This window comes from Lygodium microphyllum, chromosome 27 (genome assembly GCF_053477565.2).
Source record: "Lygodium microphyllum isolate KBCC chromosome 27, Lygodium_microphyllum_v1.1.10, whole genome shotgun sequence".
Classification (NCBI taxonomy): domain Eukaryota; kingdom Viridiplantae; phylum Streptophyta; class Polypodiopsida; order Schizaeales; family Lygodiaceae; genus Lygodium; species Lygodium microphyllum.
The window spans coordinates 46,526,720-46,537,135 of NC_141161.1; the positions used below are offsets into that span (position 1 = coordinate 46,526,720).

Genomic DNA, 10,416 nt, shown 5'->3' on the forward strand with positions numbered 1-10,416 from the left:
GGGACAATGAAGCAGAAATTGTTTTTACTGGTTTGTCCCAGCTCAACACTGTGTTGTGGAATGCAATGCTCACAGCATATGTAGAGTAGGGACAAGACAAAATATCTCTAGAATTGTATCGCCATATGTAAGAGGAACATGCAATTCAAGATGAGATTACATTGATGGTTGTTCTGCAAGCCTGCTGTGGAGTAGAAGGATTGGAGGCTTGTAGGAAACTGCAATTTTGATGATGTATCTACAGGTTATGAGATGAACATAGCCCTTGCCACTTCTCAATGATAGTGCATTACGAGATGTCAAAATTCCACCTAGACCAAAGCTTCTGATTCTAGACTATGTTAAAAGGCTTTGGCAGGAGATCCTCTAATATCAAGCTCGAAACTTTGCAGTAATGACAGATGTAAATTCAGGAATATCATGTGCAATGAAAAGAGCTCGTGGTGGCGTGGAAGATGTTAAGACCAGCTTTCTTTTCTTTGCCGGATCAAAAATATGGCTCTCATCATCAACTAAAATAGCTGGCCATAGCTGTTGGTCCTGCCGTGAAGCACCCGGGGGCACAGGCATGTTCTTATTGGTGCCCTCCTATTTCTGGCGGGTCTCGTCGGCGGAGAATCAAGCAGATGAGCTGTCGTTTCTGCGGAGCATTACTGCGGTGAACGTCCTAACCCGATTCAGTAGCTGTTTTACTTTACAATTCTGGCGGAACTTTTATTGTTGTTGTGAATACCTCTTTTGGTTATATACCACGGAATTATGTTTCATCAGGGCACAGATACTTAGGAACCTTTGGTGTTTTATTGGTGCCCTCCTCCTGGTCTCCTGCCTGCTGGGTTTGCTGCTACTCGCCATCTTAGCCTCTCATGAAGAATGCCACCTCTCTGATCAGCTTCAGAGCTCCTTGCCTCTCAATGTGTTGGTGGTGGGTGACTGGGGAAGAGAAGGGAATTACAATCAGTCAGCTGTAGCTTACCAGATGGGCATAGTAGGGGATTTTCTTGGGCCGGAGTTTATCATCTCCACAAGTGATAATTTTTACGAGGATGGACTCATTGGAGTAAATGACACTGCTTTCTACAAATCCTTCACTCAAATTAAAAAAGCCCAGAGCCTACAGAAGATATGGCACTTCTGGGAAACCATGATTACAGGGGTGATGTCCTTGCCCAGCTGGATAGACAACTAACTGTGAATGACTTCCGATGGCATTGTGAAAGATCATTTTCTGTGAGGCATCAGTTGGATGAATCCTCGGAAGGAAGTGCAAGCTATGTTGAAGTTTTTTTCTTCTATGATACAAATCCATTTGTGGAGAAGTATTGGACAGACACAGAATGTGTATGACTGGAGAGGGGTTTTGCCCAAGCAGGAATACGTGGAGCAAACTTATTGAGAGAGAGAGCAGCTATACATGGAAATATTAACCAGATAGAAGAGGTTATTAGTCAGTCACAGTCTACGAAAGGAGCTTTAGCTTCTCAGCGGGGCATGTTTGTAGATATACAAGGGAAAGTAAAGTCCATTATCTTACTAGCTAGCAGTATGTAAAGAGTAGTCCACTTCTCTACCAACACCTGCTTTTTGTTTGTTGATGAAGGATTTGTACTCAGATTGGAGAATAAAGAAAAGGGAATGCAGCTTACCACAGCGGCATGAAGCTTGACAAGGCTAATTACATTCTCAAGTATGGATCTCAGGAGGTTGAACTTCTGTGTGAATGCTGGTCAATGATATTTTTTTTTTGGAATCTGTGAATCAAAGTCCATGGGAAGGCGACAAGTTTTAGAAGGGAAGGAGCTAAACTTGCCAGTCTTCTTATTTTTCTAAGGCGGTATAATTACAGCTTCTTGTCAAGAGTAGTTGGCAATTTCTTTGTTGTAATTCACTTGACAAGCAATATAGTGATGTTTGGCATCAAAACTTGAGATCTTCTTGTTAGCCTCTTTCCTTGCAGCATCTTGAACCCCGTGTTCAGCAGCTCTTGTACGAACTCTACGATATTTCTGGTGAATCCGACGTGAAAGCGCTGCGTCAATTTCCAGCAAGATGGGAGACTCGCAAGAAGAGATGACGGATGAGAATGTCATGAAGAATCTGTTTCAGTCATTTACATCCTATATGCAGCAGCAAGCACACGCGAAACACGATAGTGATGCCATGGATGTCTTTAAGGCTATCCAACAGGAGATGAAGCAGTTCAACGGCCAACAAGTTTCAACTTACCTGCACTTGTATGAAGAAAAGATAAAGTTTTTTGGGGTTTCTCAAGGTGTTTGGAGCCGCTACTTCTTGCGGATCGTGGTTCGCGCGCTTGAGGTCCGAATTTCAGAAATTGAAGGGACACATGCTGGTTGGACAGAGTTTAAGAAGGCATTAAAAGATGAATATTTCCTGGAGGATACAGGTCTTATGAACCGCAGGAATTTCTTAGCATGGGTTTCTATGCCTAATAAGGAACTTTTAGTTAGGCCCTTCTGCAAGTGTTCGAGAGTCGCTATGATCAGTTGGATGGGACTGAGCAGCAAGCTTTGGAGATGCAGAAGGTGGAATTATTTTTACAAGCTGCTGATGCTGATTTACAGGAAAAATTGGATGATCTTTTGGAAGATCAAGCTACTGATTCAGGCTTAAAGACCGAGTGGAGACATGTCATTGATGCTGTGAATGCGCTTATTAAGAAGCAGCACAGGAGAGTACGATTGCATCGTAATACAGGATTTGCTTCTGAAAAATCCTTGGAGACCTCTACTTCTACCCCTACTACAAGTTCTATGCCTAAGCCTATTCCTCCTGTTGTAAATCCTTCAGTTCGTGCTGCTCTAGTGTCCTTTTCAGTAGATAATGTTATTAAAGGCTTGGCAGATTTGACGATAGAGGCAGTCAAAGCTGAAGTTGGGAAGTTAAAAGAGCAACTTATGCCAGTACCTACTGTAGCACCTGCTCCAGTGACTGCTTTCCCAGTTGGCCAAAGAAAAGGGAGACGATGTATTTGGTGCGATAGTACAGAGCACCAACACTACAGAGATTGTGATGCTTTTCAGGAAGCGCGTAAGAAGGACGTAGTGTTTTGGGGACAAGATGGGAAGATATGGCTGATAGAGACTGGTGCTCCTCTTGACACGACCTTTGGTAAGGGAGGCATGAAGAAGCTCGTTGATGATATGGTTGGGCGATCAGCTTATGTGAGTGTTAGAGGAGATGCTTCAGCTTATGGAGTCCATCTTGAGCAGAAATCAGATGGAGACTCTGCCTTATGGTCCTCTGCCTTGGAGATAGCGAGAAGAGGGAAAGTTCAGGCATCCACTATGACTTATGTGGGCTCCAGCATCCGAGGAGAAACGGGATGGGATTCTCCTATTGACAGGTATTGTATTTTTGCTTATATGGCAAAAACACAGGGTTTAGATGCCATGGTTGAGGAAAAGAGAAGAAGAGATGAGGAGGGTTTCAGTACCTCCAAAAAGACTAGAGGGGGTGACTTTGTTTCACCACTTGCTGCAGCTCCACCTATGACGAGTTCTCCAGCACAATCAAGTCTTGAACAACCTATGGCAGACAAACAGATGAAAGAAAAGAGGCAACCAAGAAAGGAACCAGGATTCAAGCTCTTGTCAGACCTTGACATGCAGACGGATATGAGTAAGATTTTTCATGAAAGAATTTTAAATAGTGAAGTCACTTTTACTGTTGGTGAAGCTCTTGGGATTGCTAGAAGAGAAATACAGGACCAGACGCAGGATCTTTTGCGAAGGAAACGACATGCAATGGAAGGACCTGCTTTACAGGGATTATGGCATGGAGCAAGATGATGCAGTGATGGTTGAGAATGCTTCTGTCAACCCGCAGTTGGAGAAAATGTTTAGCCTATGCAGTATGAGGATGATGATACCCCTATCCTCATTCCTCGCAGCCATTTTTCACGTAGTCATTGGGCTAGAGCAACCACTGAGACGGTGGTAAGGATTGGAGAGAAACAGATTCCTTTGGTCGCTTTAGTCGATCATGGTTCCGAGATTAATCTTATTGCTCGAGGTGTTTAGGAGAGTGGCAAGTGGCCTATGGATGCAGAGCATGGCTGGCGCATGAGAGCAGCCAATAATACTTCTGGTGATATGTATGCTGCTTGTTCGAGCATCAGAATTTCTATTGGCAATGTTGAAGAAGATTATCATTGCTTTGTTTAGGATTCTTGCTCTTATCCGATTATTCTTGGACAGCCTTTCATTACAGAAGCAAGAATGGAGACGAAAGTGATGGATAATGGCTCAGCCTATGCACGGATACGCAGTAAGGATGGTATGCGAGCTGTTCAGTTTATGACTGTTGGAGTAAATCATCCAAGAAATAGGGACTCCTTGTGTGAGGCACCACTACCTGCGAAGGAGCTAGATTTTCATTAGGTACTGCTGTCTTGTGAGACGCCAGTGGTACGGAGCGGAGAAAAGAGGAGATCTCGCCTCTTGGCAGCCAGTCTTTCTCCACTAATTTTTTTGGTTTTTCTTTAGATAGTTCAGTGAGTTATCAGAAAATTTCAGATTTGTCTAGAGCTGCCAGGCAGTACATTGGTCGTAAGGAGAAAGAGTTGAAGACTGCAGGTATTTTGCAAGCAGAAGAGCATGTGGATGGGTTGTATGATGGAATGTCTTATGCAGATACTTTGTCTGAGATGGAAAATATGCTAAAAACTAATGTATGTAAGGGTTCAAGGATCATACCTGTGTAAACCTTGGATATGTATAAGGAAATTTCTAATTTTATGCTGAAAACAGAGTCAGAGGCTGAGAAAACTCAGCAAGCCGAGCCTATGGATGATCTTAATTAGCTTTCAAAGTTGCAGAGGGCTGAAACCTTTCAGCCAGCAGAGTTAAATGCTAAAAGAGTTTAGCATACAGAGTATGAGGCTGCATCTTGGCAGTCCACAGAGCAGAGGGTTGAAACCTTTCAGCCAACAGAGTTTAATGCCGAAGAATTTCAGCATATAGAGTTTCAGGCTGCACCCATGTAGTCCATAGAGCAAAGGGCTCAAATCTTTCAGCCAACAGAGTTGAGAGTTGCTGAAAAATTGCAGAAATTGCAGCAAAGAAGAGAGTGCCTGACTTATGCCAAGGTTGACACGAAGTATAAAACAGTTGATAAGACGGTTAAGCCAGTTTCAGGGCCGCTTCCTCCTGATAGTGATGAGCAGATGGAAAAAGCTATGAAGCAGCCTATGTTGAGAGATCCTGCAAATATTGGCCATGAATTTACAACTGAAACTCTTGCAGAATTGAAGATTGGAAATGATGATTTATTGCTTCCAGTGGAAAAAGAATGTTTCAGAGAGATGCTTGGACGACATGCTAAGGCATTTGCTTTCTTTCCTCATGAAATTGGCTGCATTAGTCCCAAATTGGTTGCGCCTATGGTCATCTTCACTATTCCTCATGTGCCATGGAATATGCGTCCTATACCTGTGCCTAGAGCACACTTACCAAAGCTAATAGAGTTGCTAAATGAGAAGATTAAGATGGGGATTTTAGAACTCTCTTCTGCGCCCTATTCTAACAGGTGGTTTACTGTACCAAAGAAGAATGGAACCTTGAGATTTATTCAGGATATGCAGCCCGTGAATAGAGTGACAATCAAGAATGTGGGAACAAGACCAGTTGTGGATGAGTTTGCCGAGGCTTTTGCAGGATAAGCCATCTATTTCCTAGGTGACTTGTATTCTGGTTATGACCAGTTTCAGCTTGCCTTGGAAAGCAGGGATATTACCACTATGCGGACACCTATTGGTCTTGTGAGGATGTGTACCTTGCCTCAAGGTGCCACCAACTCAGTTGCTCATATGATGAATGCTATGCATAAAGTTTTGCAAGACTATATTCCGCAGTATACTATGCCTTTCTTAGATGATGTGCCTATTAAAGGCTGTGCAGAAGAAGAAAAGAATGAGAGTCTTGATTTGCGAGGATGTAGACAATTTGTGGCTGAACACTTGGTTGCTTGTGAGAAAATATTGACACGATTAGAGGAGGTGAATTTGACTCTTTCAGGGCTGAAATCTGTCTTTGGTATTAATGAAGTCATCATAGTTGGGAATATGGTTGGTTATTATGGCAGAAAGCCTTCACCTGCAAAGGTGGATGCCATAAGCAGGATTGCAGAGTATTGCTCGACTACTTCAGAGGTGCGGAGATTTGTGGGAGCTTGTGTATCTTACATGATTTGGATTCCTCATTTTGCTCACATAGCAGATGTTCTCTATCAACTGCTTCAAAAGGGGCAGAAGTTTCATTGGGATGAGAAGCATTCGAAAGCCATGCGTAAACTCAAGAAGCTGTTGCAGTCAGCTCCTACTCTTCGCAAGGCGGATTATCAGTGCGGACGGCCAATCATGTTGACACTTGTTTGATACTAGCCCTATTGGCATAGGTTGGGCAGTGGGGCAGGATGATGCTGATGGGAACAGATTTGCAATCCGCTTTGGAGCTAAAGTTCTTAATGAGCGACAGAGAAGATATCCGCATATTAAAAGAGAGTTGTGGGGAGTAGTCACTGCACTGAAGTGTGATAAAGAGTATTTTATTGGTGCTCTAGTTGTTGTGGAAATAGATTGCTTGGCATGATTACTAGCTGTTCGACTCCAGATATAGCGATGCTTCGGTGGATTGCTTATATCAAATCATTGAATCCAGAATTTCGACACATAGCAGGAAAAGATAATCCAGTTGTTGCTGACATGCTGTCTAGAGCTAGATATGAGGATGAGGAGTTGTTGCTTGCAGAAGATGATGAGACAGAGTTTGTAGCTTCTGTCCTTGTTCATGATTGTCATGTATCTACTGTTGAAGCCTTTACTGAAGAACTCTATGTTGGCGAGTGGCTGCAAATTGGTCAGTATCTGAGTTCATTGACTCGAAGAGCTGATTGGACAGATGGTGCATTCAAGAAAATCAGAAGAAAGGCTTATGGGTATTTCTTAAAAGATGGTTTTCTTTGAAAGCACCCAAAGAAGAGAGGCAGCCTACCCTTGAGAGTAGTTTGTGAGGCAGCAATGCAAATACAGATTATGCAAGAGTTTCATGAGAGTTCTTGGGCTGGACACAGAGGTGTGTGGGCTACCTACGAGAAAATCAAAGAAAGATACTGGTGGAAAGGAATGTATAAGGATGTTTCCCACTTTGTGGAGACTTGCAGGGACTGTCAGCTCTACTCTTTAGTGCGGCATCGCGATGAGTTGCATCCGACCTATCCGCTATGTATGCATTATAAGTGGGTGGTTGACTTGGTTACTTTGCCAGTGGAACTTTGGCAGATGAGATATCTTGTATTGGCCAGGGAGGATCTTACAAACTATGTTGAAGGCAGATCTTTGCGGACGAAGACCACCACTACAGTATGTAAATTCTTGTTGGAAGAAATATTTTGCAGGTATGGATGTATAGGCCAGATTACTACTGATTGTGGAGAGTTAGATGCAGATGAAGCTAGAGAATTTTTCTCACGGCCTGGGACTAAGTTGGCTCTTACTACTGCCTATAATCCAGAGGGGAATGGCAAGAGCGAAAGAGGGCATCCTCCAATAGTTAAGGCATTGGCAAAAGCTTGTAGAGGTCGGATTGGAGATTGGTCGAGATTACTACCTTTTGCATTGTGGGTAGACCGCTCTACACATAGCGTGACTACTGATATATGCATGCAGAGTTGATATATGGGCAAAAACTTGTCATGCCTACTGAAATTTGTGCTCTCACGTGGAGTGCTCTTCCTTGGCATGAGAATTTATCAAGAGAGGAGCTTCTAGCTCTTCGGATTCGTCAACTAGAGAGAAGGGCAGAAGATGTGTAGCTAGTAGTTGATCATTTGAAGGCAGCTCGACTCAGAAACAAGGACAGGTTTGATTTGAGGCATCGCTTACAGCCTAGAGCCATAAAAGAGAGAGATTGGGTTCTAGTCTACGACAGTAGCCTAGAGAATCAGCATAGCAGCATGAGAAAAATGGTTCAAAGATGGTTTGGACCGTATGAAGTGAAACAGGTTTTTGACAATGCTACCTATGAGTTGGCTGAATTGGATGGGATGGTATTGAGGGTGCCCATTGCTGGAAAACGAGTCAAGATTCAAGAGAAGAGAAGATGAGGAGTATGCACTTGAAGCATTGGCAGAAGAAGAGCAGTCAGAAGAAATTTTAGCAGAAGAAGCAAAGAATATGGATGAAGTAGCTGATGAAGAAACATGTCTACCGGAAACTGATGAAGAACTAGACTTGTTTGTGGACTTAGATGATCATGGATAGTTGGCTCATCCGGAGGATGCACAGGTTTAGAGGGGGTGGATGTCGTGCTGTTGCGCATCCGAGCCGTAAACACCTCTATTTTTGTTGTGCATCTATGTTATCTTTTCACGTGTGTTTCATTATGTTTGATTGCCGCATTATCTTTCCGTCCTTTTTAGTACTCGCATCCAATGTACATACTCCACTTGTGTGTTTGTATTTGCGTGTGTTTCTGTTTGTGTGCATGTTGTGTGTGTGTCAGAAAAATATGAAAAACTGATGCACCAAATAATATTATCATGCTGTCAATTTCAATGATGAACTCCAAGAAAAGTGCAGGAAACCGTGGAATCAAAGGAAGCTTTGTAGAAGCCGACATTTAAGCTATGAAGACAAAGGTTGCACGTGAACAAGGCCAACGTAACATGCGGGACAATGAAGCATAAACTGTTTTTACTGGTTTGTCCCAGCTCAACACTGTGTTGTGGAATGCAATGCTCACAGCATATGTAGAGCAGGGACAAGACAAAATATCTCTAGAATTGTATTGCCATATGTAAGAGGAACATGCAATTCAAGATGAGATTACATTGATGGCTATTCTGCAAGCCTGCTGTGGAGTAGAAGAATTGGAGGCTTGTAGGAAACTGCAATTTTGATGCTATATCTACAGGTTATGAGATGAACATAGCCCTTGCCACTCCTCAATGATAATGCATTACGAGATGTCAAAATTCCACCTGGACCAAGGCTTCTGATTCTAGACTATGTTAAAAAGCTTTGGCAGGAGATCCTCTAATTCAAGCTCGAAACTTTGCAGTAATGATAGGTGCAAATTCAGGAATATCATGTGCAATGAAAAGAGCTCGTGGTGGCGTGGAAGATGTTAAGACCAACTTTCTTTTCTTTTCTAGATAAAAAATATGGCTCTCATCATCAACTAAAATAGCAGGCCATAGCTGCTGGGCTCGCCGTGAAGCACCGGGGGGCACAGGCATGTTCTTATTGGTGCCCTCCTATTTCTGGCGGGCCTCGTCGGCGGAGAATTAGGCAGATGAGCTGTCGTTTCTGCGCAGCATTACTGCGGTGAACATCCTAACCTGATCCGGCAGCTGTTCTACTTTACAATTCTGGGCGAAACTTTTATTGCTGTTGTGAATATCTCTTTTGGTTATATACCAGGGCATTATGTTTCATCAGGGCACAGATACTTAGGAACCTTTGGTGTTTTTATCGGTGCCCTCCTCCTGGTCTCCTGCCTGCTGGGTTTGCTGTTACTCGCCATCTCAGCCTCTCATGAAGAATGCCGCCTCTCTGATCAGCTTCAGAGCTCCTTGCCTCTCAATGTGTTGGTGGTTGGTGATTGGGGAAGAGAAGGGAATTACAATCAGTCAGCCGTAGCTTACCAGATGGGCATAGTGGGGGATTTTCTTGGGCCGGAGTTTATCATCTCCACAGGTGATAATTTTTATGAGGATGGACTCACTGGAGTAAATGACACTGCTTTCTACAAATCCTTCACTCAAATTTACACAGCCCAGAGTCTGCAGAAGATATGGCACTTCTGGGAAACCATGATTACAGGGGTGATGTCCTTGCCCAGCTGGATAGAAAACTGACTGTGAATGACTTCTGATGGCATTGTGAAAGATCATTTTCTGTGAGGCATCAGCTCGATGAATCCTAAGAGGGAAGTGCAAGCTATGTTGATTTTTTTTTCTTCTATGATACAAATCCATTTGTGGAGAAGTATTGGACAGACACAGATAATGTGTATGACTGGAGAGGGGTTTTGCCCAAGCAGGAATACCTGGAGCAAACTTACTAAGAGAGAGAGCAACTATACATGGAAATATTAACCAGATAGAAGAGGTTATTAGTTAGTCACAGTCTATGAAAGGAGCTTTAGCTTCTCAGCGGGGCATGTTTGTAGATATACAAGGGAAAGTAAAGTCTATTATCTTACTGGCTAGCAGTACGTAAAGAGCATTCCACTTCTCTGGCAACACCTGCTTTTTGTTTGCTGATGTAGGATTTGTACTCAGATTGGAGAATAAAGAAAAGGGAATGCAGCTTACCACAGCGGCATGAAGCTTGACGAGGCTAATTACATTCTCAAGTATGGATCTCAGGAGGTTGAACTTCTGTGTGAATGC

At 43.1% G+C, this 10,416-nt stretch overlaps 1 pseudogene; it reads left to right on the plus strand.

Moving 5' to 3' along the window:
- Positions 1-1,125: 1,125 nt before the first annotated feature.
- Positions 1,126-10,088, plus strand: LOC148012285 (purple acid phosphatase 7-like; annotated as a pseudogene).
- The last annotated feature ends 328 nt before the right edge of the window (positions 10,089-10,416 follow it).